Source organism: Ursus americanus, chromosome 5 (assembly GCF_024610735.1).
Source record: "Ursus americanus isolate L20-20 chromosome 5, mUrsAme1.1.p, whole genome shotgun sequence".
NCBI classification, from domain to species: domain Eukaryota; kingdom Metazoa; phylum Chordata; class Mammalia; order Carnivora; family Ursidae; genus Ursus; species Ursus americanus.
The window spans coordinates 33,557,765-33,579,882 of NC_142131.1; the positions used below are offsets into that span (position 1 = coordinate 33,557,765).

The 22,118-nt window shown below is 41.9% G+C and overlaps 1 protein-coding gene and 1 long non-coding RNA gene across 6 annotated transcripts in view; one reads left to right on the top strand and one right to left on the bottom strand.

Moving 5' to 3' along the window:
- The window catches only part of LOC148110069 (uncharacterized), a 245,774-nt gene that overhangs the window by 195,075 nt on the left and 28,581 nt on the right, over window positions 1–22,118 (bottom strand). The window lies entirely within an intron of this gene.
- Window positions 1–22,118, top strand: part of ZNF366 (zinc finger protein 366) — a 69,088-nt gene that overhangs the window by 10,614 nt on the left and 36,356 nt on the right. The window contains exon 1 of one of the 3 annotated variants that reach the window (XM_087862084.1): window positions 486–11,242. The exons of the other annotated variants lie outside the window; for them this stretch is intronic. The gene's annotated coding sequence lies outside the window, so the exon portion shown is untranslated. Of the gene's footprint in view, window positions 1–485; window positions 11,243–22,118 lie in introns of those variants that run through there. 3 annotated transcript variants of the gene reach the window in all.

Sequence of the window (22,118 nt, forward strand, 5' to 3'; positions counted from 1 at the left end):
TTTCTGGGAGTAATGAAATTATTCCAAAAGTGGGTTTTGGTAATGATTGTACAACTATATAAATTACCTAAAACTCATCACATTGACACTTAGAAATGTATGAATTTTATATAATGTAAATTATATCTCAATAAAGTTGTCAAATTTGTGAATGAAAAAAAGTGAGGAAGTTCTATATGTTGTAATAATGGAGCAACCCCCAACCTGTATAGTTAAGGGAAAAAAGCAAGATTCTGCCAGGCTACATAATGTTATCATTTTTGGGTAAAAAACAAAACAAAACAAAAGTATATTTTTTGGTATGCAGAGAATATCTCTAAAAGGATACAATACACCTGCTAAGAGAATTTGCCTCTGGGAACAAAAGAGAAGAACATAGGGGATGAGAAGGAAAAATAAAATAAGAGGAAAACAGAGAGGGAAGCAAACCATAAGAGACTCTAAACTCCAGGAAACAAACTGAGGGTTGCTGGAGGGGTGGGAGCGGGGGAGGGGTAAATGGGTGATGGGCATCAGAAGGGCACGTGATGTAATGAGCACTGGGTGTTATACGCAACTGATGAATCACTGACCTCTACCTCTGAAACTAATAATACAGTATATCTTAATTAAATTTAAATAAATAAATAAATTTAAACTTGAAAAAAGAAAAGAATTTGCCTTTGGGCAATCTGAGTGTGATGGCTGGCGTAGGGGAAGGGGTGTAAAGGAAACATTTTCACTGAATATTCTTTTGTACTCAAAACAAATGAGAGGAGAGAGGGGGAGAGAGAGGGGGTTCTGAGTCTCACACCAGCTCTGTGACTGTGGCCAACTGTTTGAGCCCAAATGAAGGGGTTGGACCAGTTGCTCTCTAAGGATGGTTCTGACTTCACGTTCCATACTCTGAGAATTTCTTTAGGGATGATCATCTGACATCTGTCTACCTTCCCGTTGTCTTTCCCCTGCCAGCATGTCACCGACTACCACAGAGAAAGCCACAACCCAAGGCTTAGTTCTTTCTCACTCAGGAGCGTCTCAGTGTATCAGGTCCACATCGTCTTGGCACCATGTAAAATATGGTTGTCAACCAGGGTGACAAGGCATCCCAGCAAGCAGATATGTCGGGAAGGAGTGACAAGACAATACAGAGGAGTGCTCACAACTCACATCCCAGGGGCAGCTGCTTGAAATCAAGCTCCAGCCCTCTTGCCTGCTAGCAGTGTGATAACGAACACATGGGTAGTTCTAATTTCTTCATCTGCATGATAGGTAGAAAACAGCACCCCTCTCTTAAGGTTTACTGTGGGGATTAAGAGTGATAATTCATGTAATTCTTAGCACAGTGCCTGCCTCATAGTAATATTCAGTAAATGTTAGCCCTTCTAATTATTAATCTGAACTCCACTGCTCATAGGACCCACTTTCCCTGCAGTGGAGGAAAGAGAGGCAGCTAGGTTATCAAGCTGTGTACTCACTAATGTCATGAACTGGGAGTTTGGGGGTGATAGAAGGCTTGTTTTCTTAATCCAAGAACCCAAATGGAGATACTGGAGTCATTTCTGCTGCCCCCAAGCCAATATCACTGAGGGAAACTTTTAAGCTTTCATCCCTGGAGTCGATTATATCCTGAGCATGTGATGAATGCAAGCTGCAAAATCGTGAGACTGTGACATCAGGCTGGGGGTCGAGCCTGTTAAGTTAAAGAGAAAGTTTCAATATGTATGACAAAAGTGCCTTAAATTACATTTGGATCAAAATATCGTCAAATATTAATATTAGGGCCATTGTATAACCTCCTGGCCATGGCAGCCAATCAATACATGTGAGTTGCAGCTTCAAAGCTGCAAATTAAACCAAACCTCTTCCATCACCGTGATGTGTATAGGCTCATGGTCCCCAACTTCAGTCTCAGCGCCGCACAGCAAGGGAGGTATCTAAACCCGGACAACCTGGGGTCCCTGTAACTTCAAGGGTCTCAGCCACAGATAGCAGCCCGACCCTAACAACAACAAATTGATAGCTTTCAAGTGAATTAAATTTCCCCTGTATGTAAGGTGACAGTGAACCCCTTTTGCATACACTTCCTGCCTTACACATTATGTCACATTCTAGAACTAGGTTCCAGAAGGCATAGTTTATTTCAGTGCGTTGCCCGGCTCACTAACTCTCTCATGTGTTTCCATTCTCTCTAACTGCATCGGAACTATATTTGTTAGGGACTGTGTTTTTAAACATTTTGTCTCCTCAAGAACAAGAGCCCTCCAAACTCCTGCTGGCTTCACGTTAATTCTGAGATCCTCTGGAAAAGCTTTTATTATCTATTATACCACTTTAGAGATGAGAAAACCGAGGCTCAGGGAGGAAGAACAACTGGCTGAAGTGATACAGCTCTGTGGACCTCCGGGGATCAGGGGACCCAGTTTAAGGAGGCAGGGTATTTGTATTTAGATGTCAAGCGCTTAATGTTTGCATGCAGACTAAACAATGTTGTGAATGTATATGTACCTCTGCTTTTCAAATCTAATTATATTAGGGTAATTAATAAAATATAAATTAATTTGAAGAGGTTGCTGAACTCAAAGAGCTTTGGGTTATTTCATATTTTTTCTAACTTACTGGGGATTTGGAAAATGGGTTTATTTTTATAATTTGCAATGGGAGTCCTCATGCTGAGAAGCCTGGGAATCACTGCAGGAGATCAAAACTGGGATTCACTAATAAAATGCAGGGAGGTACTTGGAATAAACTAGGTCTTTGGTAGCAATGAGCTTTTCCATTCTTAAACTGCTACCTAGAGTCAGTTTGTATATTTGATAGAAGTCTAGAAAGTGTCTGGAAGTATGTGTCATTACTGTTTAATTTCTTCATCTAACAACTGTCTTCAAGAAAAAGTCCTGGTTCCTTTCCTTTTTATCTCTGTGACCTCGGGCAATTTACTTAACCTATTCAGGTCCTAGTTTCCTCGTTGGTAAGATGAGAAAAAGAATAGTACCTACCTCACACAACGCTGGGACAGTCACATGAGTTAACGCATGTGATGTCTTTCACACATTCTGGACACATAGCACACACTCAGCAAATATTACGGTTGTGTTAGGCACCACTTGCCACTGTTTCTGACACATAGTTGGGACTTGACAGATATTTCTGGAATGAACAACAAGTAATTGAAAATGTGAATTCGGAAGAGAGGGCAATTCTAGATATGTGATTCCTCATCTACATTTCCTTCATCACAGGCAGGTAGTTAGGAGAGCTGCTTTTGTGTAGAATGCTCTGGTGAGGAGTTTTTGCTTCCGTGAGCTCAAGCTAGCGAGATGATGATGCCTCATCTAGTCTGGTCCCTCAGACTTTACAAGTCTCTCAACTTTATGTGTCAGATGCATCAAGACATGTGTGGAAGGGATCAGGCAGAACGAGCCGGGCTTGAAACCGAAGTATAGGCTATATTCTTCTTTAAAAACTGTAAGAGGAAACAAGACCAGTAGACCTTCTAGATAGGAGAGAAGCAATGCTTTCTTACCACAAACCAAAATGCTGAGGACCACAGTTATAAGAGGGTCAAAGGAAGTCAGAATGAACTTTCATAGCAGGCTCAATGTTTATCTAGCTTAAAATTTCACTTCCAGATTATCCCATGGATAGTTATTTGGCTTTATTACATAAATAATCTTTGAGACTAACAGAAAGAGGGTTTTGTTTCTGTTTTAGTGTTTGCAAAGCGAAGTGTTGAAGGTAGGGCTAAAGCACCTGTTGCTAGACTTTAAAAGATGGGCTGCCCTGAGTTTCAGTGCTGGCTGACATAGCTTTCTTTTCTTTTTCTTTCTTTTTTTTTTTTAGAAGCAGTGGGGAAGGGCAGAGGGAGAGAGAGAGAATCTTAGGCAGGCTCCATGCCCAGTGCGGAGCCCAAAGCAGGTCTCAATCTCACAACTCTGAGATCATAACCTGAGCCGAAATCAAGAGTTGAACACTTAACTGACTGAGCCACCCAGGCGCCCCTGACATACTGCTTTTTAACCTAAGTCTCAGGCAGATGGGCCAATGAAGAGACTATCACCTTTTCAAAATTGGCTGCTTTTTTTTTTTAAGATCAGCCAGTAATAATCCTAGCAGATACCACTCCATGGCTGTCCCATGTGGGTGAGGATTTGGGCTGGTGCCATGGACACTAAAGTGAATAAAATCCAGTTGGAGCCTTTCAGAAGTTGCCAGTAAATTAATGGTTTACTAAATGGAGATGAATGCTTCCCTGTCACCTCCATCCATGAGCCCTGTTTCTGCCCACTGGGACCACACACAACAAATTCAGTCTTTCAAGTATCAGCTCTTTGAAGTATGTAAACCTACGTCATCAAGCCCCAGGCCTCCGACACACCTCCTTCATACCAGCAGGTCCCTTCAGCTACCTCGATAAGGTGTGGCTCTAGGACTCCCCAGTAGCAGGTTGCACACCTCAGCAAACTCCAGTTTGTCCCCGTCCCTCATGTTTGACCCAGAATGTTCCCTTCCCCCATTCCAGTGGTCTGGTCAATAACCAATAGACTGGCCTCCTGGAGGCCCATTTTTAGGGCCAAAGCAACTTGCTGGGATTCTCTCTCAGAAGGTGCAGATGAAGGAGCCTGGAGTAAAAATCAAGGAACTTGAAATGAGAATTACTTATTTGCCTTATTATTTTTCTAGGTCCCAGCCCTCATCTTGTCTTAGGTCTTCTTCCTTCCTCTTTACAACTATGAGAATATCTTCTTACCAGCGCTGTTAGGAAACCCAAATACTAGTAAAGGGTAAAGGGTAGTTACTATTTGAGTGCCTTTTTTTAATATCAAGTGGTTTATATTCCTTATTTTATGAGATCTCCTAATAACCCTGTGAGGTGGGTTATTTATTTTTTTTAATCACGATTTTCCAACTGAGGAAACTGGGACACAGCGATTAAGAACCTTGTCACAGATGATAAGTGGAAGACCTAAAATTCAAACCCTGGGCTTCCTGACCTCAAGTGTATGCTCCTTGTCATATATTGTTCAGCTTCTCTGTGACATAACACACTTGAACCTTCTTATACTTTACCTTGCCACATTGGGTGCTCAGTAAGTGTGTTTCCCTTTCTCTTATCATCCTTTTTCTTCCTTGGGGAAATTTGTAGACAGCAAGTGCCACGTCAGAGAGAGGAAGAGGGTCTCAGGGTGGACTTCCCTCTCACTCCTTCTACCTTCGCTGGGGTCTTTTATGCACCTTTGAGTGCTTGGTTCTGTCACCTGCAGCGGCTACCATTACCCAAGTTCAGTAGTTCTCAGCTGGAGGCAGTCCAGTCCCCCCACTGAGACATGTGAAAATAGGGAGGATACCTTTTGGTTATCAGAATGAGTACAGGCCACCCTTGGCATCTAGTGGTTGGGATGGGCCGGGATGGTAAAGTTCTGCAATGAACCCACACAAAACAGCAATAATGTCTACTCCTTTGAGAAGGTCAGGGCCATGACTGTCTTCTTGCCACCGTCCCTCAATGCCCAGCACAGTACCTGTCCCTCGGTGGATGCTTAATACAAATCTTTGTCCTTCCCATTCTCTGCATCTCTCTTCTCCCACTGGAGGTTAGAGAGTTGTCCCGCTTGCCTCTAATTCTAATTTCTGGAGGCTTTATATAGCTCTGTCTCATCTATATTCCAATCCTCTTTCCTCCCCCTCTTTTCAAAATCTTCAACAATTTGGACTCTTTACGAATGCCTTCTAACTTGATCAGTTATGATTTACCCTTTTAGTAAAGCTTAAAGACATGGCTTTCTAGAGTAATTTTAGGTAGAAACTTTTTTTCTTTTAAAGTGGATTTAAACACCCTAAAAAGGTATTAGGTCAATGGCCTAAATGAGTGGATTGTGATGTGATTAACTCGAAGTGATCTGGTTTTGGCCCAGGCAGCAGCAGTGGCCCTGGCTGGCTTCCCTCTCAGATCTATGAAGCTGCAGTCTGGATTGGGTGGAGAATGGGAGAGGCCCCTTAAGAAGCCAATGAGAAAATGCAAAAAGCTTGAGGTCTGACCAGTTTCATCATTCTCGCGGACATGTCAGGAAAGCTGGTACCCTGTAGATCAAGGACTCTGCTTCACTCCAGGACAGATAACCTGTTAATGGGGAGTCAGAACTGGATCCTAGGAGGTGTCTGTGCCCTGATTCCAGCTCTAGAATCTCAGTCTGACACTGCAAGGTGGAACATACCTGTGGTTGGATATTTTCAGAGTTCATGGCTTTTACTTTCTTTGATAAGACCCTTAGCTCCTTTCTCTTTTATAAAAAATTTCAGACAGGAGGTTCTCTTCCCATCCTGGGAATTCCCCATTCGAATCACTCGGGTTCTCTCACTTTTGAAAGGATATTAGAGAATTGTTTAAGAAATCTTAGAGTTCATTTTCATTCTTTCTTAATTTAAAATCACTCTCTACAGAGTAGCATAGCTCAGGACTCATCAGGAAAGGCTGAGAAGGACCACGCAGCAGAGAAATCTGGAGAAGGCTGAAAGAACTAGCATTTACTTGGCACCCGCTACATGCCAAGCATACTACCTATCACAGATCACATTCTAATCTTTTTTCAGATCCATGAAGGAGTATATTAGTCAGGGTATACTAGGTTATGCTTTAGTAACAACCTTCGAATTGCCACGGCTTAAAAAAAAAAAAAGAAAAAGGAAAATAAAAAGAAAGAAAACAAGGATTCCTATCTTACTTCCATTACATGGCTCAACTACAGCTTTGTTCCAGGTCATCCTAACTTTAGGCCTGAGGCTGGCAGAATAGCTGTTATGGGAAATGTTTCAGGTTGCTATGACAGGGGGATAGAAAATTATGCAAAATCATGAACTACTTCTCAAAGATTCCACGAGGAAATGACACATGTCACGTATGCTCACATTTTGTGGCCAAAGCAAGTCTCGAGGCCATGCCTACGTATAAAAGGGATAGAAAAATGCAATCTAACTACATGTGCAGAAGAAGAACTAGAAAAAGTTGGTGGCTAAAGTGTTATGATAGCTGAGAAAATGGGTGCTTAGGAAAGTCAGTAAGTGGTGGAGTTGGAACTCCAAGCCGGGTTTTGTGACTTGGTCTTCTGGGCTCTCTACTCTCCTCTAGCAGGTACGTTCTATGAGCACATTGTCACATACGTGGTGCTGTACCTTCTCTCCAAATAAAGTGTCCTTGGGGCTTAAGAAGGAGATGTGCACATGCACCTGGGTATGAACAGGTTAGAGTCAAATAAAAGTTAAAGCCTTTACTTGATTGTACCAATTTCTACTCTCTGTAAAGGTCTTCAGCACACTTGGCATGAAATCATTATGTAACAGAAGTTTCATCTTTGAAAACATACCAGACTTTTGTTTTTAATCATAGTTTCAAGTGCAACAGGTTTGCTTGCTTATTGCTTTTATTTGCTCTATACTGAGAAAAGGCCCACTCTGCCCTTACTTTGGTAAGGCTGCTGCCTGGTAGATGTTCAAGGTCCAGGGGAAAGGATGTCCCAGATTCCCTCTGTTACTTTCAAGACAATCTCTAGGAAAAAAAAAGAATCTTGCTCAAAGAAACAAAATAACAAGACTGATTCCACCAGCCCTTAGAAAATCAATCCCAATATTTCATCTCCCTGGAGCCCAGAGGAAAGGCTGTGTTATGTTAGTTCTTCTCAGACCTTTCTAATCCAAGTACCCCTAATGGGAGAGAAAAGAAATCCTAAGTGGTCTGCCACAAGTGCAATTTCAGACTTTAACCAGTCCTGGGTGTGTGTGTGTGTCTGCATTCTGCTCCATAACATATCCACATTTGTTTGCATGTAAAATGTTTTAAATCACTCACCACTACATAAAATTGGTAGGCCAGAAAAATACATTTATGCTTGATTTTCACCACTCCCTAGGAACCTGACCTCAAGCCTTCCCCATCCATGAATAACAATATGTTTATCAGCTGAAAATGGGCCCCAGAGGGACAGGGATAAGGATTACTTTTAGGTTGGGGATATGGGGGGGGGGGGTTCCCTTGGCAGCTAGAGTACCCCCAGAAACCAGGAGAGGATAAAGACAAGAAGAAGGAGGAAAAGGAGGGGGGCACATGAGTGGCTCGGTCGGTTAGGCGTGGGCTCAGGTCATGATCCCAGGGTCCTGGGTTTGAGACCCACTTCAGGCTCTCCGCTCAGTGGGGACTCTGCTTCTCTCTCTCCTTCCTCTATGCCTCTCCCCATTGCTCTTGCACACACTCTCTCTCTCAAATAAATAAATAAATAAATAAAATCTTAAAAAAAAAAAGAAAAGGAGGAAGAGGAGGGATACGGGAGAAGGGCGAAGAGGACCATGAAATGGTATCTGGAGACAAAGAGAAGCCAGCACAGCCAAGGCAGCAAGTTACAAATATGGCTTTAAAACGCACTTGGAAAGAACTGAAAACTTATTAAGTCAATTGCTAAAGAATAACATTTTTTAATGGCTATATTTCCTTATCCATTAAAAAAGCAAAGTGCTTTGCCTGAAGCACAGCTTGCTAGAGTCTAAGCGGATTACTTAACCTTACTGGTTTCTGAGCCATAAAGCATGAACTCAAGTGCTGCTCAGCCTAACAGAGTATACAGTTTGCAAAAAACTTTGAAGACAGAGAGTGCAATTGAAGTATTACGTATTATTAAATAAAATGCCTATTTAGGAAGGGAACTCTCCATTAGCATTGTATGGGCCTTAACTAGTAGTCAACACCTGGTAGAGCTGTAAGTCAAACATTTTTTGACATAAGGGACCTAGGCACTGATCACTTAAAATAGAAAATAAAAGAACAAAGAAACAAGCCCAGGCAGTGACAAATGGCAGGCACCAGTAAGGCAATTGGCTTGGTTCAGAGAGAGATTCCTGAGCTAAAGAAGGCCTCATTTACTGGAATGGAAAAATATGGGGCCAGGAAATTGCTCAGAGGTCTTCTGTCTCTTCCTGTGCACATGGAGATGCACTATGCTACTGTTTTGGATCAGAATCTCAGTTTTGGAAATAGCCTGAGTTGTGTCCTTGGAAAGTGAGAGGGTTGTGTGTGATGAAGGAGGGGGAGGAGGAGAGGATGTTGGGAGGAGACAGTTAGATGCTCTCTGGAATCATACCGTTTCCTTGGGCCTCACAGACAGTTACCAGAATGACACTGGGAAATTGGGCAGATGATCCAGGCATAGGGAATCTCCAAGATTCCCGAACCAGCTCCGAGGTAGAGCCAAGTCAGCCTGCTGACAACAAAGGCCAGTTCTGCATGTTCACACTAGATGGCTGACTTCAAGCCTGCCTATTTCTCAGCATGGGCTGAATCTTTTTCATGCAACAAACATGTATCAACCTATTCCAGCAGACATTGTTTTAGGCTCTGGGGATATATCAGGAAACAAAAGACAAACATCTCTGTGCTTATAGAGTTTGCATTCTAGTGGACGGAAATGGACACTGAATAAAATAAATAAGTTACATGCTAAAAGGTATGGAGAATTATAAAGCAGGAAAAGAGATTGAATAGGGAGTACAAGTGCTGAGGGGGGCAGGGTTAGAGTGGCCTCAATGGAAAGGTAGCAAAAACTTGAAGGAAGCAAAAGAGAGAGCCATGTAGATATCTGGGGAAGAGCTCTCCAGGCAGAAAGAGAAGCTAGTGTAAAGGTCCAGAGGTGAAAGACTGCTTTCTGTGTATGGGCAACAACCAAGGGCCAGTGGGGTTGGTGTGGAGTAAGCAATGGAGGGTGTGGTAGTGTATACGGTAAGGGGGTAACTGCATCATGGATAGTCTTGGAGGCCACTGGGTGGACTTTGGCTATTCTTTCTTCTTTCTTCTTCTTCTTCTTTTTAAGATTTATTTATTTATTTGAGAGAGAGAAAGCTCCCAGAGGGAAAAGGAGAAGCAGACTCTCCGCTGAACAGGGAGCCCAATGCAGGGATCCATCCCAGGACCCTGGGATCATGACCTGAGCTAAAGGCAGATACTTAACCGACTGAGTCACCCAGGCATCCCTACTTTGGCTTTTATTCTAAAATAAAAGATGGCAGGAGAAATTTAGGGAGGGTAGCGTCAAGATCTGACCAACATCTTAATAGGATCAATTTGACTATTGTGTTGAGAGTAAACTAAAGGGAGCCAAAAGTTGGAAATGAGGAGAAGAGCTAGGAGGCTATTAGGAAGTGATTTGCCACCGTTTTTAGAGTAAAAGCCAAAGTTTCTGGGGGCTCCTGGGTGGCTTAGTCGGTTAAGAGTTTGACTCATGATTTCGGCTCAGGTCATGATCAAGGTCAGGAGATCCAGCCCCACATCAGGCTCTGGGCTTAATGGGGAGTCTGCTTGGGATTCTCTCTCTCTCCTTCTGCCCCTTCCCCCGTCTTCTCTCTAAAAATAAATAAATAAATCTTTACCAAAAAAATAAGCCAATGTTCCTGGAAGAAGCCTGTTGTGGCATGCACCAGGATAGGGGCAGTGCAGGTGGTGAGAAATGGTTGGATTCTGCATGGGCAATGAAAACAGAACCCAGAGAACCCATATACTTGGGCACTCAGGAGGTCTGTCCAGGACTATGTCAATGAGCTGTGAAGGAATGGTTATGAAGGGTGTGCCCTCTTCCCTTCCAGTAAAGAAGAGGCAGGATTCTTGTTTGTTCAACCACCTTGCCTTTGTCCTTTTTCCTTCATGTTAATTGAGGGCCTATTATGTCCCAAGCACTGTGTTGGGATATAGCAGTGAATGTGAATAGGATTACTGCCCTTACAGAGCAAACAGTTTACAAAGTGAGTCAGAAGTTAAGTGAATAATCACATACATAAATGTAAAATGATCACTCTGATATATGCTGAGTGTCAAAATTGGTTTATCTGCCCTGGTCAGGAGGTGCTGAGGAAAGAACTCGGAGCTGGGATCTGAATAGACATGTGCCACCCAAAGATGGCAGAGAGAGGGGAAGAGTGTTCTAGGCAATGGGAACGGCATATACAGAGGTTCTGGAGGGAGGGGGAGCACAGTGTGGATGAGGAACTGAGAGAAGGCCAATGTGAGTAAAATGCAGAGAGCTTGGGGAACATGAGCAAAATGCAGCTGGAGAAATGGACAGGGTCAGACTGTTGCGCTTGTGGGCCATGTTCAGATTTTGAACCTCATCCTGAAATCAATGGGAAACAGCTGGAGGCCTTAAAGCAGGGGAATGATGGTCCTACGTGCTTGTTGAGTGGAGCAAGAGTGATGTGGAGAGCCAAGTACAAGACAAAGGGAGTGGCTCAGGTGAGTTGGTGCTTGGTGCTCCTGTGTACCCAGGAGAGAGCTGGGAGGTCATGATGGGAAGAAAGTCAAGATCCAAGAGCTATTTAAAAAGTAGACCCAGGTTTGGATGGGCCATGAGGTGTGCGTGTTCCTAGTTCTTTGTTTCAAATACTTTTTCCAGTGGATGTAAGACTCTCCTATTTATAAAACTCACCTACTTGTATTAGACCAAACCATAGGGTAAGTTGGAAAATCTATTTTTCTATAAATATTTAAAAAAAAAATAAGATTTACTGTAGGATGGTTTAGTGTCCGGGCTTATCAGAAAGAGAGGGTGAGACAGATGACTGTCCCTAGCCCTCTTCTGACCTGGTTGTATAATGAATTAATGTAGTCCTGCATCGAAAACACAACCTCTAAACCAGCGTTATCCAATAGAAACACAATATAGTGCAAGCCACAAATGTAATTTTTTATTTGCTAGTAGCTATATTTAAAAAAGAAAAAATCCAGGTGAAATTAATTTGAATAACCTCTTTTATTGAACCCAATACATCAAAAAAAAAATGCGGAGACATGTATTCAACCAAATAATTATTAGTGAGGTATTTTACTTTTTTTTTTTTTCCCACTAAATGTTTAAAATCCAGCGTGCTTCAGACGGCATGTCGGAATTTGGATTAGCCATACTTCATGTGCTCAAAAGCCACACAGGGCTAGTGAGTACTGACAGCTCTAAACCAGGAAAGCGGCCACACAGATCTTAAATCCATGCACGACACACTGAAAATATAGGTCCTTTAGAGTCACTTAAAAAGGCAAGTAGTACTTTAAATAGAGTTTCTTAAATTTCAAAATCAAATAATTTGTGATTAACTAACTATATGAATTCAAGGAAGCTGGTTTTCTTTTCCGTGCCTCAGTACACAGAAAGGAACTGCAGTGGGGCTGGATAATACGGATCAAGCTTTTCAGTCTTAACAATCCCTGCCTCCCGATGAAGGGAGTCCAAACAGTTTTTCCTCCTCTTTATTTAAATTATCATGTCCCAAAGAAATCTTTCCTTCCAAACTTCTAAATTCTTCTATGATAGCTGAAGGTGGGAAATTAGCTAGTTCAATAGTAAATGCACAAAATTACAATAATGGTTTTCATTCTGAGGCAAACAAAGTTGGGTTTTCTTGGGAAATCTGAATACTAGCTGGATATTTAATGATTAAGAAACTAATGATGTTTTAGATATTACATACAGAACTGTGACTGTGTTTTAAGAAAAAATCCTTACGTTTAAGAGATACATCCTAAAATATATTTATAGATGAAATAATATGTCATGGATCTACTTGAAAATCATCCTAATTAGGAGGTAGGGGAGAAGGTGGGGTTTAGATAAAATAAGATTCATCATAATTGAAACTTGGTGTGAGATTCACATGGGGATTCACTGTATTATTCTCTCTACTTTTATAGTTTGAATACTTATATAATAAACTTTTTATTTTCCTGAAGGCAGATTTCCAGACTTTCTTACGTTCTACTACAGGTAGAATTTTCAAACATTCCCCTTAAATACTGTGTCTGCTTCATGGTAGAGATGCAAAAGCCTACCTAAGCATCGAGAACACATAATTCTTATTTAATACTTCAGTGGAACAAAGCCATATGTTTAACGGGCCCCAAATTCCCATCGTAGTTTAAATTTGGTGTTTTCAATGGTAGTAAGACTTTACCTTTTCATCCTACCCTTTGGTACAGATTTAGGATCAATATTTATAAGCAAAGCCTATGCCTTCTGTGTCAAGGAGAGCCCTGACTCTGCCTGAGCCACAGAGGGGCTCAAGGAGCATAGTGATAAGTCATATAGACAAAGTGCACTGCAAACCCAGAATGGTGCAGAGGCTTGGCCTATAGGCACAAAGGCTGTTAACTCTTCCTTGAACCATGGAGGCTACATGTGACAGGGATAGGAAGGAGCAGAGGAGGGAACTCAGAGGGGATGGAGCCTCAAAGGCCAGAGACTTAACACCTAAGACCCACAAAGGGAGATATACAAGTATAGGTCACTTGTCACCCCAGGTTGCCTGGGCATTTTGTGAAGTTACGGTGTAACACTCTTTCTAAATTCCATGAGAGATTTCTGGTTACCTCCTGTCCACTCAGACCTCTCAAACATTGTATGGGAGATGAGGAGTCTGAAGCCTACTTCCAAGTTCTTGCCCAAAACATTGTGAGGAGCTGAATAATAAACTGAGAACATAGGACTACTTTGCAGATTCGCTGCCTTCAGGCACCCTTGCCTGCCAAGCTCGGGTCTTCCTGCCACCAAGGCTTTGGGTGCTTGACCTCTCACCAAGAATTACAGAGCAGGTGCTCATTTTCACTCCCAGAGGAATATCACTGCTAGTGCCTACGTAAAAGGATATACAAAGAAAGAGAACAGGACTTAGTCTGAGAATGTTTTCCTTTTGCGTTTTCATCAGCCAAAGGAGTATTGAGTTTAGGGTACCAACATATGGCACAAATGTTAATTTTAAGGAAAATCTGGCACACATAATACGCTAAGCCATGCTACTTTCTACACATGTGATACTTGGCTTCAGTGGTGGCAATACAGTGCCAGATTTTCTTAAATGTCAAGCATTTTAAGAAATGGTTTCCTTGAATTAAAATTACACACCTCCCAAAATGGAAATACTACAGAGATGTTTCTAAATAAAATGAGGCAACAGCTGACGAGAGGCCATGGTGGACCACTGGAGAGCCAAACATCAGCAGAACGGTGTTTTAACTTCTAAGCAAGATATTATTATCCTGTAGTGCATTAACCAGATGATAATCTGCAAAGAGTATCCAAGTGTTTGGGATAGAAGAAGCCTTGACAGTTTTCACTGAAGATTCGTCCTGTCCATTGACAGAACTCACCTGTGCTACCTAAGTCATGTGAGCAGGTGAGACTTATCCATGGAAATGATTCCCCCTGTGTCAGCATACTCTGGCATTCAGCAGTCCCCGCGGTCAGAACAGTCTGGTGGTGAGATATGTCAATCATGGAGCCCTAGACTTATTCTCTCTAAATTTCCCTTGACCACTTTGGTTTATCAGGTTCACTCCAAGTTCAGACCTGACTACCTTAACTCCACTGGCTCATTTTCATCCATATGCTTCTTTTATAAGTCATCATACACATCATAGGTAAAATGCTTGTTTCCAGATTGCTCTGTCTCTGCTTAGGAGTCTGAGTCTAGATTTCCAGTTATTCACAAATCCCTAATATAGGGAGAGACTGAGTGATATACTTTCCGATGGATTGATAAAAAAGTACAGGAGAGGAGGAAGTTGGAAATGACAAAAAGGCTTACAGGAGCCAGTATAGAGTCAAGGTCATCCAGTAGAAGTAATATATAAACTGAGATTTTAGACACTTGGGCTCTAGAACTTTAAGACTCTCATATTCTCCCTTTGCCTCTGTCACAAGGAAACATTAATACAATCTGAACAAGATGATGCCTGAAATCCTCTCCCATGTTTGAAACATTCTACAATGAATTCTCGTCATCTCATGGGGTTTTTGTGGGAACTAAATGTAATAATAGGTATGAAAATTTTTTTTACAAATTGAGAATTATCTCAGTGTAAGTTACCATAATATCACAAAATAATTCTCTCAATAAACCTGGAATATTTTTCATTTCTATTACAAAAATGTTGGGTCAAGTTTAGGAGCTTATTTAATTTCAGGTGGAAAATGAAAGGATCCACAGCAAGTAAAAAGATGCATTGAAGGAAATTAGTAGTTTACGCATAAATTTGAGGGACGTTTCTGGAAATCAATTTAGCAATATGTACTAATACCTGAAAACTCATATCCTTTAACTCAGTAATTCTATTTCTAGAGAATCTAATCTACGGAAATGATAGTCAACCAAGATTTATGTATAAAGTTGTCTACTGCAGTGTTATTTATATATTGTATAGAGATGTACAGTAAATAGTGTAGGAAAAGAAAACATGTAAAAGACTTGAAAGAAACAAACCAAAATATTAACAATTACTCTTGGTGGTGGTATTATCATTTTCATTTTCTTCTTTAAACATTTCAGTATTAAATTTTATAATGGTAATGAATTCATATTATTTAAGTGTCATTAAAAATAAATTGTGTAGGGGCGCCTGGGTGGCACAGCGGTTAAGCGTCTGCCTTCGGCTCAGGGCGTGATCCCGGCGTTATGGGATCGAGCCCCACATCAGGCTCCTCCGCTATGAGCCTGCTTCTTCCTCTCCCACTCCCCCTGCTTGTGTTCCCTCTCTCGCTGGCTGTCTCTACCTCTGTCGAATAAATAAATAAAATCTTTAAAAAAAAAATTGTGTAGAGTTGCTCACCTTCATCTAATTGTGGTGTTAACTCATTTTGTTTTTTAATTCATCTTTTTTAAAAAAGATTTTATTTATTTATTTATTTATTTATTTATTTATTTATTTATTTATTTATTTGACAGAGAGAGAGAGAGGCAGTGAGAGAGGGAACACAAGCAGGGGGAGTGGGAGAGAGAGAAGCAGGCTTCCCGCTGAGCAGGGAGCCCAAAGCAGGGCTCAATCCCAGAACACCGGGATCATAACCTGAGCCGAAGGCAGATGCTTAACAACTGAGCCACCCAGGCGCCCCTAATTCATCTTGATCAATAGCCAGCCTATCTCAGCTGCTTCCATGACTTTCTCCTTGTTCTTCTGCTAACCATAACATTCTATGGGCTTTATATTATGCCTGTCATTTGCCAGCAGCCCAGATAGCACCCAGAGAGCTGATTCACCTGTCAGTTTCAGAGTGTCCACATATGGTGCTCATTCTTTCTTTGAATATCCCATAATTCTGTCTTCTCATGAAGTTTACAAGATGTGAATTGGCCCAGGACTCATTTCTTTTAGAATAAGATCTACCAAGCAACACTTTTAAAGTGTGGCTTGCTTGTTCTTCCTAAAAAGTTCCCAGGCGGAGGGGCACCTGGGTGGCTCAGTTGGTTGAGCATCTGGCTCTTGATTTCAGCTCAGGTCATGATCTCAGGGTTGTGAGATGGAGCCCCATGTCAGGCTCTGTGCTGGGCATGGACCCTGCTTGAGATTTTCTGTCTCTCTTTCCCTCTGCCCCTCCTCCATGCTCACTCGCTCTCTCTCCCTCCCTCTCTTAAAAAAAAAAAAAAAGTTCTCAGGCAGAGGCATTCTCTACTCATGTTGAATTTCCCATCAATCCCTACAGAATAGCCTTTTATTCTGAAAAACCAAAGGTTTCAGAAATTATAGGCAATTCCCTAAACTCTAGATTGAATTTGCTCATATTTTGTTATTAAATGGAATTCACATGAGTTACCTCTTACCAAATGGTAAGTAGAAAGATGTTTTGTTATTTACTCACTACATTATTCACTCAATCAAATAGTTCCATGTTGTTAGCTCCAGCATTTTTTCAATCAGCACGAATGAACATGAAAACTTGAAGGGGTTATTTCCCAAATACTCCATTAAATGACGCTATCTGTCAAATGTACCCTTTTTATTAGAAAGCCAGAGAAGGTTAATAATCTAAGAGAATCAGCCTGTTGCTGGTAATGGAGAATGGGGGAGCGGGAGAAAGAGACAGAGACAGACTGATCAACTAAAACCAAGTTATTCCCAACTGCTCAAAGTCAAAAAGCTCCAAGAAACAGACAAAAACCTGTGGCGAAGCCCGTCAAGAATTCTTTCTTTGGCTAACCCTTCCAAGGAAATAATCTTTAGCCAGAATCTTCCAGATTCGGTCTTGTAGCATTCAGACTCTTCGAGTAAGCCTGTCAGTATCTTAGCTGGCTTTTCCTCACCACCTCATCAATTTGTAACACAATTCTTACTCAATTTAGATCCACACTATTTCTTCACACTTTAATGTTGATTTGGAAAATGTCCTTCACACTTTGGTTGTAGTCTCTCCTCATGAAATGCCGTTTGCATTAAGACAATTTAGTTTCATGAATGGATTTTCTTCCTGTGTGACTGTAGCCTTAGATGAGCCTAGGGCCTTGTATACTTCATTCCAGATACCGTCGCAAAACAAGAGTTTGTGAGGCTGCTCCATCTTCCTCCCTAAATATATACGTGTTTCTTTCTCCCTTTGCGCAAATTCTCAGACTTGAAATGTTGGTTGTATTTGTATACGGTGTTTTCATAAATTTTAAATCTGAAACTCGGTCCAATCCTTGTCTCTGGTGCCATTCTCTTCCACCATCTAAGTTGCCTCAGGCAGGTGTGGGCTTATACAGAGATTACACACACCCAGGCACACACACACACACACACAACTTACGAATGGCAGATATGATCCTGTATGTTTTGTCAAAACAATTATATTACTGGCGATTCCATGAGAATTGGATTTCTGGTGTTACTTGAAACTAGCCAAAAAAAAAAAAATTTTTTTTTTAGATCTGTCTTTAGAACTGTTCATGTACATTCCCTTTTGATGGCTTTTGCCCAATTTTCCACTTTAAGTAGTCACATTTGTGACTGATCTGCAGAAGCTCTTAGATATCAAATGATACTGTTTCTCTGTCATATGTTGCAATTATTTTACCAGTCTGCCATTTCCTTTTTAATTTTTTTAAATAAGATTTTTTAAATTTATTTGAGAATATGAGTGGTGGGGTGGGGAGAAGGAGAAGCAGGCTCCCTGCTGAGCAGGGAGCCTGATGTGGGGCTTGATCCCAGGACCCTGGGATCATGGCCTAAGCCAAAGGCAGATGCTTAGACGACCTGAGTCACCCAGAGCCCCAATTTTATGTGATTTTTGACATACAGGATTTTTTTTTCCTTATATAATCAAACTTTCCTAGTTTTTTGTTTTTTTTTGTTTGGTTTTTTTTTTTTTTTGGCCAAGGGCTTTAATAGGTTGCAGATTTAAGGCAAAGACACATGAAAGCCCTCTTCCCAATGAGTTGGAGCTTCAGGCTTTGAATGAAGCTGGTATAATCTTTCCCTACCATGTTGTTGAAACAACTGGGTAGGGGATCAGTCTGGAAGATATGTTTGGATTTACCCTCATCCTGAGGAGAAAATAGCCACTGTGAAAGTAGAGGCATAGAAGTAGGGTGAATGCAGTTTGAGGGGGGGACAGCAATGACACTAATGTGTGTGCTTACAAGAGTCACTTATGTGACAAGAAACTGGATGACTATTCTGTAACCTTTTCCTAGTTCCTGAGCTTTGGGTTGATTTCAGGGGATTTTTGGGGGCCTATTCCTTCCCAGACTTGGGCAATCTAAATGATTCAGTGGCCAGGGTCCCCTGGGTGCCGGGGAATACTTTCAGTGGCCAGCGATGTGGTGAGGAGGTGAAGGGGCCTGCCTCACCACAGCTATGACCAGTTCCCTGACAGATGCCGTCGCTGCACATTCATTGTCACCCTTTGCATGTATCCTTCAGATGCTCTACCTTGTTTGGTTATGACAGCAACTATGTGAAGCAAGTAGGGTGCACCAAGGTTTCCTAGTCTCCTCTCTACAGACTAGAAGTAAATAGAATACCAAATGCAACTGACTTTCCAAACTTAAGTGAGTTTATGATTGAGTTATGAAGCAAGGTGAGGTGTGTGGTCCACTAAAAAGGGGCAGCGTGGCCTAACGGAAGGGGTACAGGCAAAGAAAGTGGGCTCATCTGGGATGAAATGCTAACGCAGCCAGTTATTTGCTCTTCAGCCTCAGGCAAGTGACTTCCCTCTGAGTTTCTGTTTCTCATCTATAAAATGGAGCAACGGTCTTGCAGGATCGATGTGAGGATTAAGTTATATAATGCTCCATCTCCTTCAGTTCTTTGATCTTGTTGGTGTATGGTTTTGAGGGCCACCTTGAAACTTGCACGGAAGGAGCAGTTTATAAAGACCCTCTCAGGAAAGGCAGAGCACGCAGATCCCCTTTTCAGGGCCTGGCGCAGAGTGGGTGCTGCAGGAACCGAACTCCTCTTCTACCATGCTGGCTTCCAAACTCCTGAGACCTAAGATGCACGTGGAAGCTTTCCTCTGAAGAGTCCTTGTGTGGTTTATAACCCTGCTCATCTAAAAGCCCTTTCCCATCGTAACATTTAGAGTGCTGCTGGCAATGAGGATTATGATTCATCAAAAAACTCAATTATTCGCCCAGTAGGCCATTGTGTAAGTAGGCTTGATTAGTGTTTGCAATAGCCCATATGTAAATGTAAAAGATCTTGAAAGAGGGTTTTAAAATAAGAGTCCAGCACCAGGTTTCAAGACAGAGCTCAGTGTCATGCAAAGAGCAGGAGTTGGCAAACTATGGCTCCCAGGCCTAAGCTAGCCTACTACCTGTTTTTGTATATAAAGTTTTATTGGAACACACACACTCCCATTTGTTGACATGGCTACTATGGCTGCTTTCCTTATGACAACAGGATTGAATAGTAGCAACAGAGACTGTAAGCCTCACAGAGCCAACAATATTTACTCTTTGACCCTTTTTAAGTAAAAGTTTACCAATACCTGGGTAAGAGCTGCTACTTTCAGCTATGTGACCTTAGACAAATAATTTATAATAATTGTGCCTCAAATTCCTTTTCTGTAAAATAGGAATAGTAGTGATTGAAGGAGATAATCCATGTCAAAGCCTTGCATATGGTGAGTCCTTGGTTAATGATAGCTATGATTTTACTCATAATCCCTTTGATTTATAGCAAAGTCCCCTGTGTAAAACTCACCCTGACCCAGGGACAAAAAACCTGTTTGTTCAACCCCAGTTTCAAAGCCATCAGACCCCCTGCAGATATCAACAACACCTAAAATAGTCACCTTTTCCGGCCACAACGGCTTTCTTAAGGGCAGCCATTTCAATGCCATTAGCTCAGCTTTCGGGATATTAGATGCATACTCTCTCTACCTTTCCTCTACACATAATATAGACATTTGGGTTAGTGTCATTGAATATTTTCCAATAGTCTATGTATCCTAGCTGGGAGAGGGGGAATTGGATGAGGCATTTTAATGGAAATACATGTCAATAGTATCAGCTGTTTCTTTCTATAAATACAAGCAAGATATTCTAAAAGGTGTGAACTATCAACCAAAGTACAAGGGAAGATTTTGCATTTAGTCACTTATTGTTCCCAAATGAAAAGTTGGTTTTTTTTTTTCAAAGACAATCAAGCTTGACAAATGGCATTAAAAGCCACTAAGGAAGCTGAAAAAAACAGCAGCTCCACTTTGCTTCCTAAATGTAATGGGAAATGCTTTCTCAATGTAAAGAAGAAGTCTTTTCCTACAGTCCAATCAGCATATGGAGGTGATTTCCAAGAGAGAAGTGAGAAAAAAAAATCCCACAGCTCAACCTTTCACAAGTGTCAGTCATGAAGGGAGAAACCTTCTTGTACTCTCTTCCGCATTGTCAAGCTTTGCAGGTTAGAAGAGCCAAGAGCCATCCCTATGGGGGACCAAATCTGTAGCCCAGCTTCTTAGCAGGTGGCTAGGCAGGGCCTTGGGGTAGGTTGGGGCTTGGCAGGAGAAAAAGGGGTGGGGAAATTTCTCTAGTCTGAGACTCATATGCACTCAAATGATGCACTGGTGGTACCCCCCCACAGGTACAGCATGACCTGCCCAGGATGCTTCTGTTTGTGGATTACCTGGACCCCAAAATGGCCATTGCATGGGCCATCATCTGCTCAGCCTTGTCACAGAAAAGAATCTTTTCACCCTGATACCCCAACCCTAGTAGCCTGATTGTGTGGAAGAAAGGGAAGGATGACTGCATGTCACAGGGCTTCTTCCATCAGAATCCTTCCTCTACCACCCCAGGCCCTTTCCCTTACTATAGAGGTTCTGGCATTGATACAGAACAGAGGTTTATCTCACGCCTCCCTGAAGTAGTTCTTAGTCTTGGGTGGCTGAGAATCACCTACAGAGCTCTTAAAATACACCAATGTCTCGTCCGCACCCCCAGAGATCCTGATATAATTTAAATCTGGGGAGGGGTCTGGGCATGGCATTGTTTTTAGGTGCGGGGGTGGATGGGTACTATACATTTAAAAGTTCCCAAGTGATTCCCATGTGCTAACCAACTATGTATAGGGTACTCTTCTCGGCAGGTACAGTTGTGAATAGAACAGGCAAGGAGCTGGTCTCATGGAACTTATGGTCTAGTGGAGTAAGAGAGAACAAATAAATGAACGGCAAAGATTTTTGCTGACTGCCCCTGGAAAATAAAGCGTGGAACCGTGAAAGAGCTGGAGGATGGGAGATTATGTAACTTTAGAATGGTCAGGACATCATCACTGTGGGTCCTACTCTCCTTGCTTGCTTGTGGTAAGCTCTGTTAGCACTCAGGGCTAGTGACAGGGCTGTAGTTAGATGCCTGCTTCTTGTTCAGCACAATTAGTGTCACTGTGTCCCATGAGCCCAGTTTCTATAGACTGATGCACCATGGGAGACCTCACTGGGAAGCCCAGATCAATCACTGTAACCCTAAGTGGACTCACAGGGCACATCCTTTCCTCAGTATGCCAGCATGCCCCCTCCCTCTTTCCCTTTCACCCACTATTAATTGAGTGCCCCACTCTGAAGTGATATCCTATCATCAGCATCATTATTGAACATAATTTACTGACTTGTAATAATGATAATACTAAAAACAGACTGAACTATACTTTTTATGTGCAGGCACTCTATAAGATACATTATCTCAATCAATTCACTACTAAGGTAGGTGGTAATCAGCACTGTTTCATAAATGTGGAAAACAAGACCCTGAATGGTTAAGAGACTTATAATGTGGCGTAATTACATTTTAGACTTTTTAGGTCCCCTCCAACTCAGACAGTCTGTGATCCTACAATCTCTAGCTTGTTTCCTCAACTAGGTGACAAGCTTCCTGAGGAA